Here is a 17,908-nt window from a genome sequence, read left to right as displayed (position 1 = left end):
AGGCCTGCATCCAAGTCACGTTACCGTCACACTCAGTGCGAAATGAAATAGTTTGATAGATACTGCATTAATATGGGTTTTGATCACATTTCTAACAAGAGCGTATTTTGTTCAGTGATTGTATTTGATCAAAATAATCAAAATGACAAACACATTTCAAACAGGTGGAGCAATGAGCTACATTTTTATTCAGAATATTGGATTATCAACTTAGAATGTCAGCCATCTTTTTAACCCTTCAGACAGAACCTTCTGTCAGGTAACGTGGACGCAGGCCTGTAGAAATGATTTTGCCCAAAATGAGGTCGGCATGACACATTATTGGTGCTGTTCTTGTGAAACCTCGTTCTCCAATGTCCTAGTTATCTTGTATTGGTTTGATACTGGAATGGTTACGGTGGTAGATTAATGGCCTGTGTGGGTCGGTCGGTACCTAAATGAATACTGGAATTGTGTAGTTTATATGGATGTTGTATCATATATTAACTATTACGTGAATAATATGCATGAAATATATGCAATGTATTAAAATGTTTAGCTCGACTATAAGCCAAGGCAAATTACAGAATCAAATATCTTAAGTCACAATGTAGGATTTACATTTATAAAAGACATGTTGGTGACAGGTAGCCATACAAGACATTTGGTACAACTTCAATATTTATTTGTCAGTAATAGCACAGTCAAATATTTTCCCAATGAATCATTTCAAAATGTCAAAACAATTCAGCAAGCAAGTGAAGAGGCATGTGCAAAAACCCTTCCTCCCTAACCAGCTCTGTCCCTGACTCTATCCCTGACTCTCAACCCTAACACTGAACCCTCTGAGGGCAAGAAGACACTCCTTCAGAGTGCTGGTTCGAACCATGGAGAAGCAAGAGGAACGGAAGGGAGTAGAGAGGACAGTGAAGTAGTGAGGTTAGTTAGTGACAGACATGAGGGAAAGGAGTGTGGAAGTACACGGGTACATGTGGGGTCAAGGTTATTCAGACTGGAGTTAATTGATCCATCAGCCTCAGACTGCTGAAGCTCAGCAGTTCTTCTTGAGGATGAGGGGACAGGAACAAACAGGATCAGGTTGGGTACAGATCAGGTGTGGGTCCTGGACCAAACCGGATTTCACCAGCGTCCTACAACAATGGATGACATGGATTATCTTCATTATTCAAAATGATGCAACATTATTTGAACCAAATGGACGCCATTAAGGAGCAGGTGGGCTTTAAGGCGCCTTGCACCAATGTATTCTGAAGCCTTGGGGGGTTGAACCCAGCACTATTCGTCTGGGAGTTGAACACCCAATCCTGTACCCCATACGAGTCCACCATTCAGTAAATGCAAACTTACAAGGACTACTTGCTGGTAGAGTCATGGTCGATCTCCGGAGTCAGAGCTCCTCCATCAGCTCTCTTCTGCCACGGAGTCCTGGTCTGTAACAAACACAGCGGAAGCTTGGCTCTAAAGTCTGGTAACAAATAGCTGCAGTCTGCAATAACGTCCGGAAACAGCATCAGTTTGCTCTGTAAACGTCCACTATCAGTTTATGCAACTTTACATGGAATACTTGGTTGATTCATAGTTTTCCTCAGGATTCACCTACCAGAGGTATGGCTTCTCCATCAGTTGTCCAGATTCCCGGTCTGGTTACAGACCTAGTTGGGCACTAATGTAAGTTAACAAACACAGTAGTAGTTTGGCTCTAAAGTCTTGTACAAAGTAACAGTGATAGTTTGACTGGCCTGGTAACAAACAGTAGTTTGGCTCTAACGGCATGTAACAAAGTAGCAGCTTTAGTTTGTCTGGTAACCAATCACATTAGCATTTCTTAACTTGCAATGAAGCGTTTGTCCTGTACAAGTTCTACATTGACTTTATGCAAACTGACTAGGACTACCTGTAGACAGAGTCCTGGTCTTCCTCCAGACTCACAGCTCGTCCTCAGCCACGGAGTCCTGGTCTGTAACAAACACGGCGGAGGTCTGGCTCCAACATTTGATTAAACATGTCGTTTGGCATAACTTCTAGTAACAGCAGTAGTTTGCCCTTTAAGGCCACCCTGTTATGTAATTCCTACATGGAATACTTGCTGGTAGAGTCATGGTCTTCCTCCAGATCTACGGCTCCCCACCAGCTGTCCTCTGGTCCAGCTCATGTCCTGGTAACAAAAACACAGCCGTAGTTGGTCTCTTAACATGGCAAAGTACCAGCTGCAGTTGGTCTGCTCTGGTGATGTAAACCCTAGTAGTTCATCCGTCAAACGCAGTGGAAGTTTGCCATAAATCCTAGCAGCAGTAGTTTTCCCTTTGCAAGTCCACTATGTTCAGTTGATGCAAACTTACGAGGAATCCTTGTTGGTGGAGTCCTGGCTGTCCTCAGGAGTCCCAGCTCCTCCTCGCCACAGAGTCCTGGCCTGCAGCAAATGGCAGTAAAAACAGATGTAGTCTAGAATAGTAAGAAACCGTGGTAGTTTATGGTAGAAGTATTCTACTAGAAGTAGTAGTGAGAGTGATAATCACGTTCGAGTCAGGCTCCATCTGCCCCACGATGGACCGCCAGGCAGGACCTCCTCCAACACGACTCCTCCGTCAGCCATGAATCCCAGGTGTGGCTGCCACACCCCACACCTTCTGCATCTGAGGTTCCTTTGGAAAATGGTAGTCAGTATTTCAAGTCTACAAACTGACGTTTTCAGCCATACAGCAACTATGTCATAGCAGCATTAGTAACAAATGGCTCATATAACCCATACATAACCCCAGTATGAATGACCTCATATCACAGCTTTGGCACAGGATTAAATCAGAAGATGATAAAAGCCCTTCTACAATAACTAGCCACCAGACCTAAAAATAACCTCAGGGTTTAAAGAGTTTCAGATGAGCTTAGTGATGTTACCCTCTGGTCCGATCCCGTGTGGCATTTCTCTGGTCTCCAGCTTCGGTTCCTGGTCCATCCTGGTCCTTCCAGCCTCAGCCTCTGGTCCACGCCTCCGGGGGTCCAGTCGGCCTCCGAGGGGGGGGTCCGGTCGGCCTCCGGGGGGGGGGGTCCGGTCGGCCGCCGGGGGGGGTCCGGTCGGCCTCCGGGGGTCCGGGGGTCCGGTTGGCCTCCGGCCTCCAGTCTGGTTACAGACCTAGTTGGGAACTAATGCAAGTTAACAAACACAGTGGTAGTTTGGCTCTAAAGCCTTGTACAAAGTAACAGTGATCGTTTGACTGGCCTGGTAACAAACAGTAGTTTGGCTCTAACGGCATGTAACAAAGTAGCAGCTTTAGTTTGTCTGGTAACCAATCACATTAGCATTTCTTAACTTGCAATGAAGCGTTTGTCCTGTACAAGTTCTACATTGACTTTATGCAAACTGACTAGGACTACCTGTAGACAGAGTCCTGGTCTTCCTCCAGACTCACAGCTCGTCCTCAGCCACGGAGTCCTGGTCTGTAACAAACACGGCGGAGGTCTGGCTCCAACATTTGATTAAACATGTCGTTTGGCATAACTTCTAGTAACAGCAGTAGTTTGCCCTTTAAGGCCACCCTGTTATGTAATTCCTACATGGAATACTTGCTGGTAGAGTCATGGTCTTCCTCCAGATCTACGGCTCCCCACCAGCTGTCCTCTGGTCCAGCTCATGTCCTGGTAACAAAAACACAGCCGTAGTTGGTCTCTTAACATGGCAAAGTACCAGCTGCAGTTGGTCTGCTCTGGTGATGTAAACCCTAGTAGTTCATCCGTCAAACGCAGTGGAAGTTTGCCATAAATCCTAGCAGCAGTAGTTTTCCCTTTGCAAGTCCACTATGTTCAGTTGATGCAAACTTACGAGGAATCCTTGTTGGTGGAGTCCTGGCTGTCCTCAGGAGTCCCAGCTCCTCCTCGCCACAGAGTCCTGGCCTGCAGCAAATGGCAGTAAAAACAGATGTAGTCTAGAATAGTAAGAAACCGTGGTAGTTTATGGTAGAAGTATTCTACTAGAAGTAGTAGTGAGAGTGATAATCACGTTCGAGTCAGGCTCCATCTGCCCCACGATGGACCGCCAGGCAGGACCTCCTCCAACACGACTCCTCCATCAGCCATGAATCCCAGGTGTGGCTGCCACACCCCACACCTTCTGCATCTGAGGTTCCTTTGGAAAATGGTAGTCAGTATTTCAAGTCTACAAACTGACGTTTTCAGCCATACAGCAACTATGTCATAGCAGCATTAGTAACAAATGGCTCATATAACCCATACATAACCCCAGTATGAATGACCTCATATCACAGCTTTGGCACAGGATTAAATCAGAAGATGATAAAAGCCCTTCTACAATAACTAGCCACCAGACCTAAAAATAACCTCAGGGTTTAAAGAGTTTCAGATGAGCTTAGTGATGTTACCCTCTGGTCCGATCCCGTGTGGCATTTCTCTGGTCTCCAGCTTCGGTTCCTGGTCCATCCTGGTCCTTCCAGCCTCAGCCTCTGGTCCACGCCTCCGGGGGTCCAGTCGGCCTCCGAGGGGGGGGTCCGGTCGGCCTCCGGGGGGGGGGGTCCGGTCGGCCTCCGGCGGTCTGGTCGGCCTCCGGGGGTCCAGTCGGCCTCCGGGGGTCCAGTCGGCCTCCGGGGGTCCAGTCGGCCTCCGGCCTCCAGTCTGGTTACAGACCTAGTTGGGCACTAATGCAAGTTAACAAACACAGTAGTAGTTTGGCTCTAAAGCCTTGTACAAAGTAACAGTGATCGTTTGACTGGCCTGGTAACAAACAGTAGTTTGGCTCTAACGGCATGTAACAAAGTAGCAGCTTTAGTTTGTCTGGTAACCAATCACATTAGCATTTCTTAACTTGCAATGAAGCGTTTGTCCTGTACAAGTTCTACATTGACTTTATGCAAACTGACTAGGACTACCTGTAGACAGAGTCCTGGTCTTCCTCCAGACTCACAGCTCGTCCTCAGCCACGGAGTCCTGGTCTGTAACAAACACGGCGGAGGTCTGGCTCCAACATTTGATTAAACATGTCGTTTGGCATAACTTCTAGTAACAGCAGTAGTTTGCCCTTTAAGGCCACCCTGTTATGTAATTCCTACATGGAATACTTGCTGGTAGAGTCATGGTCTTCCTCCAGATCTACGGCTCCCCACCAGCTGTCCTCTGGTCCAGCTCATGTCCTGGTAACAAAAACACAGCCGTAGTTGGTCTCTTAACATGGCAAAGTACCAGCTGCAGTTGGTCTGCTCTGGTGATGTAAACCCTAGTAGTTCATCCGTCAAACGCAGTGGAAGTTTGCCATAAATCCTAGCAGCAGTAGTTTTCCCTTTGCAAGTCCACTATGTTCAGTTGATGCAAACTTACGAGGAATCCTTGTTGGTGGAGTCCTGGCTGTCCTCAGGAGTCCCAGCTCCTCCTCGCCACAGAGTCCTGGCCTGCAGCAAATGGCAGTAAAAACAGATGTAGTCTAGAATAGTAAGAAACCGTGGTAGTTTATGGTAGAAGTATTCTACTAGAAGTAGTAGTGAGAGTGATAATCACGTTCGAGTCAGGCTCCATCTGCCCCACGATGGACCGCCAGGCAGGACCTCCTCCAACACGACTCCTCCATCAGCCATGAATCCCAGGTGTGGCTGCCACACCCCACACCTTCTGCATCTGAGGTTCCTTTGGAAAATGGTAGTCAGTATTTCAAGTCTACAAACTGACGTTTTCAGCCATACAGCAACTATGTCATAGCAGCATTAGTAACAAATGGCTCATATAACCCATACATAACCCCAGTATGAATGACCTCATATCACAGCTTTGGCACAGGATTAAATCAGAAGATGATAAAAGCCCTTCTACAATAACTAGCCACCAGACCTAAAAATAACCCCAGGGTTTAAAGAGTTTCAGATGAGCTTAGTGATGTTACCCTCTGGTCCGATCCCGTGTGGCATTTCTCTGGTCTCCAGCTTCGGTTCCTGGTCCATCCTGGTCCTTCCAGCCTCAGCCTCTGGTCCACGCCTCCGGGGGTCCAGTCGGCCTCCGAGGGGGGGGTCCGGTCGGCCTCCGGGGGGGGGGTCCGGTCAGCCTCCGGGGGTCCGGTCGGCCTCCGGGGGTCCGGTCGGCCTCCGGGGGTCCGGTCGGCCTCCGGGGGTCCAGTCGGCCTCCGGCCTCCAGTCTGGTTACAGACCTAGTTGGGCACTAATGCAAGTTAACAAACACAGTAGTAGTTTGGCTCTAAAGCCTTGTACAAAGTAACAGTGATCGTTTGACTGGCCTGGTAACAAACAGTAGTTTGGCTCTGACGGCATGTAACAAAGTAGCAGCTTTAGTTTGTCTGGTAACCAATCACATTAGCATTTCTTAACTTGCAATGAAGCGTTTGTCCTGTACAAGTTCTACATTGACTTTATGCAAACTGACTAGGACTACCTGTAGACAGAGTCCTGGTCTTCCTCCAGACTCACAGCTCGTCCTCAGCCACGGAGTCCTGGTCTGTAACAAACACGGCGGAGGTCTGGCTCCAACATTTGATTAAACATGTCGTTTGGCATAACTTCTAGTAACAGCAGTAGTTTGCCCTTTAAGGCCACCCTGTTATGTAATTCCTACATGGAATACTTGCTGGTAGAGTCATGGTCTTCCTCCAGATCTACGGCTCCCCACCAGCTGTCCTCTGGTCCAGCTCATGTCCTGGTAACAAAAACACAGCCGTAGTTGGTCTCTTAACATGGCAAAGTACCAGCTGCAGTTGGTCTGCTCTGGTGATGTAAACCCTAGTAGTTCATCCGTCAAACGCAGTGGAAGTTTGCCATAAATCCTAGCAGCAGTAGTTTTCCCTTTGCAAGTCCACTATGTTCAGTTGATGCAAACTTACGAGGAATCCTTGTTGGTGGAGTCCTGGCTGTCCTCAGGAGTCCCAGCTCCTCCTCGCCACAGAGTCCTGGCCTGCAGCAAATGGCAGTAAAAACAGATGTAGTCTAGAATAGTAAGAAACCGTGGTAGTTTATGGTAGAAGTATTCTACTAGAAGTAGTAGTGAGAGTGATAATCACGTTCGAGTCAGGCTCCATCTGCCCCACGATGGACCGCCAGGCAGGACCTCCTCCAACACGACTCCTCCGTCAGCCATGAATCCCAGGTGTGGCTGCCACACCCCACACCTTCTGCATCTGAGGTTCCTTTGGAAAATGGTAGTCAGTATTTCAAGTCTACAAACTGACGTTTTCAGCCATACAGCAACTATGTCATAGCAGCATTAGTAACAAATGGCTCATATAACCCATACATAACCCCAGTATGAATGACCTCATATCACAGCTTTGGCACAGGATTAAATCAGAAGATGATAAAAGCCCTTCTACAATAACTAGCCACCAGACCTAAAAATAACCTCAGGGTTTAAAGAGTTTCAGATGAGCTTAGTGATGTTACCCTCTGGTCCGATCCCGTGTGGCATTTCTCTGGTCTCCAGCTTCGGTTCCTGGTCCATCCTGGTCCTTCCAGCCTCAGCCTCTGGTCCACGCCTCCGGGGGTCCAGTCGGCCTCCGAGGGGGGGGGTCCGGTCGGCCTCCGGGGGGGGGGGTCCGGTCGGCCTCCGTGGGTCCAGTCGGCCTCCGGGGGTCCAGTCGGCCTCCGGCCTCCAGTCTGGTTACAGACCTAGTTGGGCACTAATGCAAGTTAACAAACACAGTAGTAGTTTGGCTCTAAAGCCTTGTACAAAGTAACAGTGATCGTTTGACTGGCCTGGTAACAAACAGTAGTTTGGCTCTAACGGCATGTAACAAAGTAGCAGCTTTAGTTTGTCTGGTAACCAATCACATTAGCATTTCTTAACTTGCAATGAAGCGTTTGTCCTGTACAAGTTCTACATTGACTTTATGCAAACTGACTAGGACTACCTGTAGACAGAGTCCTGGTCTTCCTCCAGACTCACAGCTCGTCCTCAGCCACGGAGTCCTGGTCTGTAACAAACACGGCGGAGGTCTGGCTCCAACATTTGATTAAACATGTCGTTTGGCATAACTTCTAGTAACAGCAGTAGTTTGCCCTTTAAGGCCACCCTGTTATGTAATTCCTACATGGAATACTTGCTGGTAGAGTCATGGTCTTCCTCCAGATCTACGGCTCCCCACCAGCTGTCCTCTGGTCCAGCTCATGTCCTGGTAACAAAAACACAGCCGTAGTTGGTCTCTTAACATGGCAAAGTACCAGCTGCAGTTGGTCTGCTCTGGTGATGTAAACCCTAGTAGTTCATCCGTCAAACGCAGTGGAAGTTTGCCATAAATCCTAGCAACAGTAGTTTTCCCTTTGCAAGTCCACTATGTTCAGTTGATGCAAACTTACGAGGAATCCTTGTTGGTGGAGTCCTGGCTGTCCTCAGGAGTCCCAGCTCCTCCTCGCCACAGAGTCCTGGCCTGCAGCAAATGGCAGTAAAAACAGATGTAGTCTAGAATAGTAAGAAATCGTGGTAGTTTATGGTAGAAGTATTCTACTAGAAGTAGTAGTGAGAGTGATAATCACGTTCGAGTCAGGCTCCATCTGCCCCACGATGGACCGCCAGGCAGGACCTCCTCCAACACGACTCCTCCGTCAGCCATGAATCCCAGGTGTGGCTGCCACACCCCACACCTTCTGCATCTGAGGTTCCTTTGGAAAATGGTAGTCAGTATTTCAAGTCTACAAACTGACGTTTTCAGCCATACAGCAACTATGTCATAGCAGCATTAGTAACAAATGGCTCATATAACCCATACATAACCCCAGTATGAATGACCTCATATCACAGCTTTGGCACAGGATTAAATCAGAAGATGATAAAAGCCCTTCTACAATAACTAGCCACCAGACCTAAAAATAACCTCAGGGTTTAAAGAGTTTCAGATGAGCTTAGTGATGTTACCCTCTGGTCCGATCCCGTGTGGCATTTCTCTGGTCTCCAGCTTCGGTTCCTGGTCCATCCTGGTCCTTCCAGCCTCAGGTCCACGCCTCCGGGGGTCCAGTCGGCCTCCGAGGGGGGGGGTCCGGTCGGCCTCCGGGGGGGGGGGTCCGGTCGGCCTCCGGCGGTCTGGTCGGCCTCCGGGGGTCCAGTCGGCCTCCGGGGGTCCAGTCGGCCTCCGGGGGTCCAGTCGGCCTCCGGCCTCCAGTCTGGTTACAGACCTAGTTGGGCACTAATGCAAGTTAACAAACACAGTGGTAGTTTGGCTCTAAAGCCTTGTACAAAGTAACAGTGATCGTTTGACTGGCCTGGTAACAAACAGTAGTTTGGCTCTAACGGCATGTAACAAAGTAGCAGCTTTAGTTTGTCTGGTAACCAATCACATTAGCATTTCTTAACTTGCAATGAAGCGTTTGTCCTGTACAAGTTCTACATTGACTTTATGCAAACTGACTAGGACTACCTGTAGACAGAGTCCTGGTCTTCCTCCAGACTCACAGCTCGTCCTCAGCCACGGAGTCCTGGTCTGTAACAAACACGGCGGAGGTCTGGCTCCAACATTTGATTAAACATGTCGTTTGGCATAACTTCTAGTAACAGCAGTAGTTTGCCCTTTAAGGCCACCCTGTTATGTAATTCCTACATGGAATACTTGCTGGTAGAGTCATGGTCTTCCTCCAGATCTACGGCTCCCCACCAGCTGTCCTCTGGTCCAGCTCATGTCCTGGTAACAAAAACACAGCCGTAGTTGGTCTCTTAACATGGCAAAGTACCAGCTGCAGTTGGTCTGCTCTGGTGATGTAAACCCTAGTAGTTCATCCGTCAAACGCAGTGGAAGTTTGCCATAAATCCTAGCAGCAGTAGTTTTCCCTTTGCAAGTCCACTATGTTCAGTTGATGCAAACTTACGAGGAATCCTTGTTGGTGGAGTCCTGGCTGTCCTCAGGAGTCCCAGCTCCTCCTCGCCACAGAGTCCTGGCCTGCAGCAAATGGCAGTAAAAACAGATGTAGTCTAGAATAGTAAGAAACCGTGGTAGTTTATGGTAGAAGTATTCTACTAGAAGTAGTAGTGAGAGTGATAATCACGTTCGAGTCAGGCTCCATCTGCCCCACGATGGACCGCCAGGCAGGACCTCCTCCAACACGACTCCTCCGTCAGCCATGAATCCCAGGTGTGGCTGCCACACCCCACACCTTCTGCATCTGAGGTTCCTTTGGAAAATGGTAGTCAGTATTTCAAGTCTACAAACTGACGTTTTCAGCCATACAGCAACTATGTCATAGCAGCATTAGTAACAAATGGCTCATATAACCCATACATAACCCCAGTATGAATGACCTCATATCACAGCTTTGGCACAGGATTAAATCAGAAGATGATAAAAGCCCTTCTACAATAACTAGCCACCAGACCTAAAAATAACCTCAGGGTTTAAAGAGTTTCAGATGAGCTTAGTGATGTTACCCTCTGGTCCGAACCCGTGTGGCATTTCTCTGGTCTCCAGCTTCGGTTCCTGGTCCATCCTGGCCCTTCCAGCCTCAGCCTCTGGTCCACGCCTCCGGGGGTCCAGTCGGCCTCCGGGGGTTCAGTCCGGGTGGGCAGTCCGCCTCCGGGGGGGGGGGGTCCAGTCGGCCACCGGGGGTCCAGTTGGCCGCTGGGGGTCCGGTCGGCTTCCGGGGCTCCGGTCGGCCTCCGGGGGGGGGGGGGGGTCCAGTCCGCCACCGTCTACCCCGTTGCCGCATCCAGAGGGCCCTGAACTAATCAGACAGCCTCTTATAAAACACAAATGAAATGTCCATTAGTTAAAGACAGTCGCAAACCCACACGGTCTTTGCATTTCAGCTACAGGTTTATATTAGCATACCCAACAATAAACTTATTTTACTTTTCTGAACAGTTATGCCATTAATTTCTTTAATTAATCTAACTATTATTTTAAAACTCAAGCCTAGAAAATGTTGCAGACACAAGACCGACTGTCACAAGTGGCATCCTGTTATGGGAATGAAGAGAGCAGTCAACTAGTCTAAAGAAAAGCGTCAGCCCTCGAAACCAACCTGAACATACATGACCCACCTGCAGCGGAGGACTCCGACAGAGGGTGAAGGTACGGCTCTGGGGAGGAGGCAGACACCGTGAGACAAACTACACGTTACCATTTACCGTGTACAGTTATAAAGTTTCTCCTACTGCAACATGTGGGACACAGCCATTATTTTAGCGGTTGGATACTATCCAGTTCATAACCCATCACAAAAGGGTAATAATCTAACGTCATGCAATTTGGTAGGGTTTAACTTCTGTGACAATTAATGGACCAGATATTTAGAATGTACCAAAGCTGTTAAAGTATCAAAGAACACTAAAATTATACTTAACCATATTAAGGTGCTGGGTTATATGGAACCCATGCCATAAAGTGCCGAAAAGTGATGAAATCTTCATTGACGGTTAGAAATGCGCCCGCAAATACGACGCAGATTTGTACGCATCGAGAGTCCGTCAACGTGGAGCGCAATTATTGAAAAAAATTGGTAGAATTTGAGAAATGCAAAACAATGCCAAACTAGAACGTACTGCCTTTCAGGTGACTTAAATCAATCCAACTAACTGCCAAGTGTGTTCTTAAGGTTTTCAATACTACAATGTTCAATGCCAACCATTTTGAAACTAAATTAACGGACTACACTCAGAACCTTCCCGGCGGGAAGGAAACCCGTCCGACTGGAATCCAAACAGTCCAGCCGGAACCAACCCAGCAGTAAGGAACGTAACCAGCGCCTCACCTTGAGCTGAGCGGAGGACTTCATCCTGAAGTCCAGCGATGATCTTCTCACATAAATACAGCCAACAGACTTACCTTAAGGCGCTCTGTTTGTTGCTGTTGGTTATAACTACTATTCAGTGTTACCTCTAAATTGCTAAGCACCCAGTGTGTACAAGTTATGAGATAAGGGACTGCACATAATTAAATCAACTCTATTCCTGAACTCCCATTTAACAATCATGATTTAAAGATCTACAGACTTAACATGACATTGTTTTCTAATCCCCGTTATCTGCTCCCCAGTTACTCAAAGACTATGCACCTCCATCGCTATAGTGTTGCCGTACTAATGGAGGTGTGGTTTGAGTAAGCAGAGATTCATTCTAGGATACAATGCCGTCTGAAGTATACAATTCTGTAGACACGCCCCTCTGGAGAAACCAAAGTTTGCGAAGCCGTAAGGACATCAGTTACATAAAGTGGAATATCCTTCAAGATGGCGACAGGGATTCTAAAAGGAAGAAACGCCAAGAGAAAGATGCGTGTGTTTTTCCTCTCAGCCAGTAGAATACAACCAAGGATTTCCATCAGAGAACCATGGAACCCACTGCAACGTTCCCCTCTATACATCTTGAAGGTTTCCAAACGTCCTCAGCTGAAGAAGAGCACAACTTCAGCTTGAGGCGGACCCGAGTTAGGATAGTTCAAAGATTGTTTCTGATTCACAGAACCCATCTCCCAGGTTCACCTAGCCAGGAAACAATATATTTCAGTCAGAGAAGATGTGCATCTGAAAGCAATACGACACAAGACACGGTCCACAGGGCTCGCTGTCCATCCAGCAGGTAGGAAGAGGCGCCTCACTACAGCTCTGAAGGTCATCTTGAATATCCATTTAGGTCGATTTCCAACTTCAGACTCTTCTTGTGGAATCCATTTGGTATACTTCCTCCATTGTTCCTTATTGGTGTAGTTCTAATTTGTAGTCAGTGATCCAAACCAGCCTTTCGCATCCTTTCTTTACACTTGATTCCAATCCAACTCCCGTCTTCCTGTCCAGTGTGTTGGGATATCATTGCGGAGCATCGTTCCAGGCTCTTCACGTCGGCCAAGTCCTTAAGCAAACCAGGTGCTCATCCATCCATTTAGATTAGGTTGACAATTCCAATACCCCATGTCACTCAGATGGACGCACACCAGGTTGAACCCAGGACACACGTAGAATCCCATGCCAGGTCGTACCCTGGCCACACGCGTTGAACTCCAATACCAGGTCGTACCAAGGACATGCACGTTGAACTCCAATACCAGATCGAACCAAGGACATGCACGTTGAACTCCAATACCAGATCGAACCATGGACACGCGTGTTGAACTCCAATACCAGATCGAACCAAGGACATGCACGTTGAACTCCAATACCAGATCGAACCAAGGACATGCACGTTGAACTCCAATACCAGATCGAACCAAGGACATGCACGTTGAACTCCAATACCAGATCGAACCAAGGACATGCACGTTGAACTCCAATACCAGAGCAAACCCAGGAGAACGCCAACACCAGAGCGAACCCAGGACACATGTAGAACCCAGGTCACACACTTATGCAGAACTCCAATACCAGAGCGAACCCTTGTCATGCTGACAAATGAACCATTTCCATCTCATGTCAAACCCAGATGCCACAGAGCAATACAATGTCAAACACTCTTGTAGAATATCTCTATCCTCAGTAGGCTGACAAGCCCTCAACTGGACCAAATAGAAGCTTTCTGTGTACAGGGTTTTGTACACGCCAACCCTCAAGATGGAAGGGCAGCTGGACCTGGAAGATGGCTCTGGTGAAATCAGAAACCATCTTGGAATGGCCCCCAACTGTGACCATTTCTGAACTGGAGTTGTGCTCTGACAGCTGTGGAGGTAGAGAAACAGTCGCTGAGGCTTCACAATACATGGAGGAGAATGTTGAAATGAGCTCTATGGTTCTCTGGTGCAAGAACGAAGTAGTGTTCCAGTTGTTGAGATGAGGAGCACTCACATCTCCCCCTGGTGTTTCTCCTTTGGGAATCCCTGTCCCCATCTTAAAGGATACTCTAGTCCATGAAACGCACATCAAAACAGATTCTCAAATCCTTGGTTTCTCCTGAGTGGTCGTTTCTACAGACCAGTAGACTTCAGACAGACCTGTATCCCATCATGCACCTCTGCTCACTCAGATACACCCTCATCTGTAAAGCGACACTCATGTGATGAAGATGAAGAGCTCAGGAGAGTAGCAGGAAAGAAGACAAAAGAAATCAGCAACCAACCCTGAAGTATGTTTTGGTTGTACCCACAGAATTCTCTATTACGCTTTACAACACTTCTAACCTGTACTTGAAACCATTAGTACCAACTCAAACGCTTAAGTAGCTCATGCACCAATAAAACATCCACACTACTCAAAGCAATGTTCACTAAACAGGTTAACCCAAAATACATTGCAGTGCCCAATAATAATGAAACCAATGACTTACAGTTCGCAGTTTCTTCTTCATGGTTCAATTGGGATACTCACAGAACTGCAGTTTCATCTCCAGGATAGAACTTGAGCAAGAAGCAGATTCACAATTTATAAATTATTGTCCCCACATTTGGGCAGAGTTGGCAGCGGTTTAAAATTAAGGGCTTAGAGGATCGTGTAAATAGTATATAATGTTTAAAGGTCCCATGACATGCTATTTTATGTATTCTTTAATATAGGTATTAGTGGGCAACTAATACAGTATTCAAAGACGTTCCCGAAATTCAGCCGTGGTGCAGAGTTACAGCCACTCGCACATTGAGCTTCCCCCAAATGCGCTGATTTGGTGTCTGTAGCTATAATGCAAATGAGGAGGAGCGAGGCGGGTCAAGGAGGAGGGTGGGGGTGTGGCCCTGAGCAGCTTGCAGCCACGGTACCATGCGCTCTGTTTACAGTGGATGTATCGCAATGGCGAGGCGCACAGCCTTTAGCCGTGTTCTGTAAATATTCTAGAACACACGGGAGTCCTGGAGCTCTATATCTAAATATTATCATATAGCCTACATAGATATCTATCATATAATATATATTATCACAGCCAAAAGCTGTGTGAGCCGATATTATGAATCTCAAATGACTGAGTTGGGTTCTCCGACGTTCCTGGTTCTTCCACGTCCACATCAATGTGAAGTAGACTGAACCGCGACAAGGAGGAGAAAGGGATTGTTGCCGGGCAGCGCTTAGGCACCTCCGCCTCCAGCGGTGGTCCCTCAGCGGGGCTCAAGCGGGAGACATTCGCCGCCAACAATCCCTTTCTCCTCCATGTCGTGGTTCATGTTCTTGAGGGAGTCAAAGCCAAAGTTCCTTCCTTTTTTTTTTTTTTTCTCCCCCAAAGGCGAGCAGAACAGCTAGTGCTCGTTTTACACCAAACGCAAGTTTTAGCCATTGGGGGACCATAAGCAGGCTAGGGGAACTCATATTTACGTTAGAAAACCTCATAAAGTGAGAATTTCATGTCATGGGACCTTTAAGATAATTCAGCTTTTTAATAAAAGTTATACTTTTTCTTTGACTAGAGTGAGTTACTTTTAATTAATTGGACAAGTTTGAATGTATGGACACTCAAATGTTACGTTCATTAATGCTGCTATCCATTTGGATGCACGAAGTGGTAAAGTCGCCAATCTCCCAGCTTTCTTGCGGCATTTCACTGAGGCACGCCCCCTTTCGGTCGTAGTATCTCGTCGCTTGCAAAGTAGAGCGAGCAGATCTGTACAACTAGCAAACAAGATGGCTGCGCCCATAGTCAATGGGGATCGAGCTGTATTTTCTTTGTATTTGTACCACGTTGGGGGTTGTAATGTCGATTTTAAATCCTCTTACACACTTGATTTTATTGCTGCTTTAATCCGGTCACCAATTTATGGTCTTGCTTTGCGTGAAATTCAATGTAAAGTTGTGTTTTCAAGCTGGTTTGCCAAAGAGGCTATGTTGCTAATGATGACTAGCCCGCTACTACCCCTCGTGGCTCGACAGAAACACGACAGCACTTGTTGAAATAAAAATTGGCGAAAATGGCAAAATATTATTGCAATGTAAAAGGCTTGCAATGTTAATGTTTCTGTAAAGGCTGGCAACCATTATACACTTGATTATTTCTTTTTTCCAAAATAGTTCTCTTCTTAAACTCGTCGGACACAAATAGCAAACTGGAAGGCTGGAGCAAGGGAAATACGTCACGTTCTCGCTGAAGCTGGTCGTTCGTACCAGCCTACCATCAAAATGGATAGCAGCATTAGAAAGGACATTTCAATTGATAGTTAGAACAACCAGAATCCCAGGATTTCCATCCCACATAATCAGCTAATAGGATATATTCCACATACAAGTCAATGCAATGGTGCCGCCTCTAGACACTCACGCATTGCGGAGCTGCAATGTCTACTATTTGATTGACAATCGTTTTAAAGTTAAAATTCAGCGTCATTGTTTCTAGTTAAATGTACAGCGATGCATGATTTCAATCAGAAAGGGCTACAAGAGATGGTTTCTGGCCGACGGTCTACCGCGGCAGGTCAGACTTGGGCTGTACATTTCATTCAGGTACATTTCTACTTACATCAGCTCCATATGAAATGCTCCGTTTTACTTCAAAAAGTCTTTGTAACCTGTGAAACGGAGAACAAGATGAATTAGTCACATCACAATTAAAATGACCCACGACCTGGCTTTACCTGCCTACCTTGTCTGGGAGACATAACGCTGCCAAACAGTGGTGGACAACAACGTGCTGTCTGGTTCCATATGAACAGAACCCAACCAGACGCAACAAATTAACTAATTAGCGTGCCCATAGCGCGCGAGCTGCGGCAGGTGAGCTAATTAGCAAAACGCAAAGCAGGTTCGGCGCCCTCTGGTGGCCTTGGTAGCGGCGAATACATTTCAGCTCGTTGTTTAATCTTACATTACATCCTTAAATTACATTAAACTAAAATAATAAGTGTGATTTCACTGATTTAGATTAAGCCTCAATGGTGGAACAGTGCACCGTGATGACCTTTTTGCAGAGCAACTCTCTGTTCACGGCCATGTATACTGTGGCTGTGCTTTGAAACGTGATGGCTGTTTCAGTTGTCACTGGTTGCCAATTAAAAAATGGTGTATGCAACAAGCGGGTGTAAGAGTTATACAATTCATTCTTATGGATTTCTACAAACTTGATGGATTTCTTACATATGTGTCGTTTTAGCGCCACCTGGCGGCTCAATATCGCAACTGCACAGCTAGTGTTCCTCTTGGTGACTATCATTTTTTACTACATCAAGTTTCAGACCCACTGTTGACACCGTTTGTGTGTCGGATACTTTTGTACCAGAATAAAGAGAACTGGAGTGAAAGTAAATCCTGTGTATCTGTACCCTCCTTCTGTGGACATCCACATGGTTTAAGAATGGTTTAAGATAATATCAGTAGTTCGAATTGAAGGCAGTCGATCGCGAATGGAGCTTCCTTTGCATAACATGAATTTATCAATATCACAAATGAATCAGCATTATACTTACAATGTCATATAATAATATATCTATTGAACAAATAAAATATCTTTCAACGCCTAACATCATGAGACACATGGCCCTTGGTTTTAGGAGCAGCCACAGAGAGAGGAGCAGTGGCAGCTTTCTCTTCATCTCCTGGTGCTACTGAGGACGTGAGACAAAACTAACATCAAGTAGCCTGTGTTATTATGTATCATAAGCAGGTTAAAAGGCTCATATAAATCCTGGATTCTACGTGCTGGTCGGGGTCTTTCCTTCAGCAGACAGTGAGCTAGACGATTTGGTAGAGGAGGATGGAGGTGAAGAGAGTGAGGGAAATTAAGTTGCTCTATGGGTAAGGAGAAGGATGTGGCATCTAAACATATAATACCTGCGTCAAGTATTATATATATATATATATATATATATATATATATATATATATATATAATACCTGCGTCAAGTCATCTTAATTAAGCTCCTATATTACTACAAATACATAATACAAATACAAACATAATATATGAAGTATAATATATATATGTTGGCTTGACATAAATATATATACATAGGTATAATACAACATATAGGTACAAAATAAAGGTACATATAATAAACGTATTTATAAACGGTTACCACGATGAAACACAACACTGCACAATGTAATAAAGTGGCATGTTTGCGTTATTTATTGATAAGGAGGAGCGTTAATGT

At 46.4% G+C, this 17,908-nt stretch overlaps 7 long non-coding RNA genes across 7 annotated transcripts; all 7 read right to left on the bottom strand.

The window, feature by feature from the left end:
* Window positions 1–642: 642 nt before the first annotated feature.
* Window positions 643–3,035, bottom strand: LOC132470786 (uncharacterized). Its single transcript, XR_009528709.1, has 8 exons — window positions 2,896–3,035; window positions 2,517–2,642; window positions 2,340–2,410; window positions 2,075–2,155; window positions 1,895–1,957; window positions 1,601–1,652; window positions 1,348–1,430; window positions 643–1,130 (listed from the first exon to the last, which is right to left on the bottom strand). It is a non-coding gene; the product is annotated as an uncharacterized LOC132470786 (long non-coding RNA).
* Window positions 3,036–3,223: 188 nt separating this feature from the next.
* On the bottom strand, window positions 3,224–4,512 carry LOC132471309 (uncharacterized). The gene is made up of 5 exons (XR_009528827.1): window positions 4,374–4,512; window positions 3,995–4,120; window positions 3,818–3,888; window positions 3,553–3,633; window positions 3,224–3,435 (listed from the first exon to the last, which is right to left on the bottom strand). It is a non-coding gene; the product is annotated as an uncharacterized LOC132471309 (long non-coding RNA).
* A 216-nt stretch (window positions 4,513–4,728) lies between these two features.
* Window positions 4,729–6,019, bottom strand: LOC132470092 (uncharacterized). Its single transcript, XR_009528590.1, has 5 exons — window positions 5,879–6,019; window positions 5,500–5,625; window positions 5,323–5,393; window positions 5,058–5,138; window positions 4,729–4,940 (listed from the first exon to the last, which is right to left on the bottom strand). It is a non-coding gene; the product is annotated as an uncharacterized LOC132470092 (long non-coding RNA).
* Window positions 6,020–6,362: 343 nt separating this feature from the next.
* Window positions 6,363–7,524, bottom strand: LOC132471208 (uncharacterized). Its single transcript, XR_009528791.1, has 5 exons — window positions 7,383–7,524; window positions 7,004–7,129; window positions 6,827–6,897; window positions 6,562–6,642; window positions 6,363–6,444 (listed from the first exon to the last, which is right to left on the bottom strand). It is a non-coding gene; the product is annotated as an uncharacterized LOC132471208 (long non-coding RNA).
* A 176-nt stretch (window positions 7,525–7,700) lies between these two features.
* On the bottom strand, window positions 7,701–8,943 carry LOC132470994 (uncharacterized). Its single transcript, XR_009528740.1, has 5 exons — window positions 8,851–8,943; window positions 8,472–8,597; window positions 8,295–8,365; window positions 8,030–8,110; window positions 7,701–7,912 (listed from the first exon to the last, which is right to left on the bottom strand). It is a non-coding gene; the product is annotated as an uncharacterized LOC132470994 (long non-coding RNA).
* Window positions 8,944–9,200: 257 nt separating this feature from the next.
* On the bottom strand, window positions 9,201–10,477 carry LOC132470995 (uncharacterized). The gene is made up of 5 exons (XR_009528741.1): window positions 10,351–10,477; window positions 9,972–10,097; window positions 9,795–9,865; window positions 9,530–9,610; window positions 9,201–9,412 (listed from the first exon to the last, which is right to left on the bottom strand). It is a non-coding gene; the product is annotated as an uncharacterized LOC132470995 (long non-coding RNA).
* A 1,361-nt stretch (window positions 10,478–11,838) lies between these two features.
* Window positions 11,839–17,561, bottom strand: LOC132470502 (uncharacterized). The gene is made up of 3 exons (XR_009528654.1): window positions 16,402–17,561; window positions 16,279–16,327; window positions 11,839–14,242 (listed from the first exon to the last, which is right to left on the bottom strand). It is a non-coding gene; the product is annotated as an uncharacterized LOC132470502 (long non-coding RNA).
* Window positions 17,562–17,908: the final 347 nt, after the last annotated feature.

This window comes from Gadus macrocephalus, chromosome 13 (assembly GCF_031168955.1).
Source record: "Gadus macrocephalus chromosome 13, ASM3116895v1".
NCBI lineage: Eukaryota > Metazoa > Chordata > Actinopteri > Gadiformes > Gadidae > Gadus > Gadus macrocephalus.
This window is presented reverse-complemented; position numbering and strand designations above follow the sequence as displayed.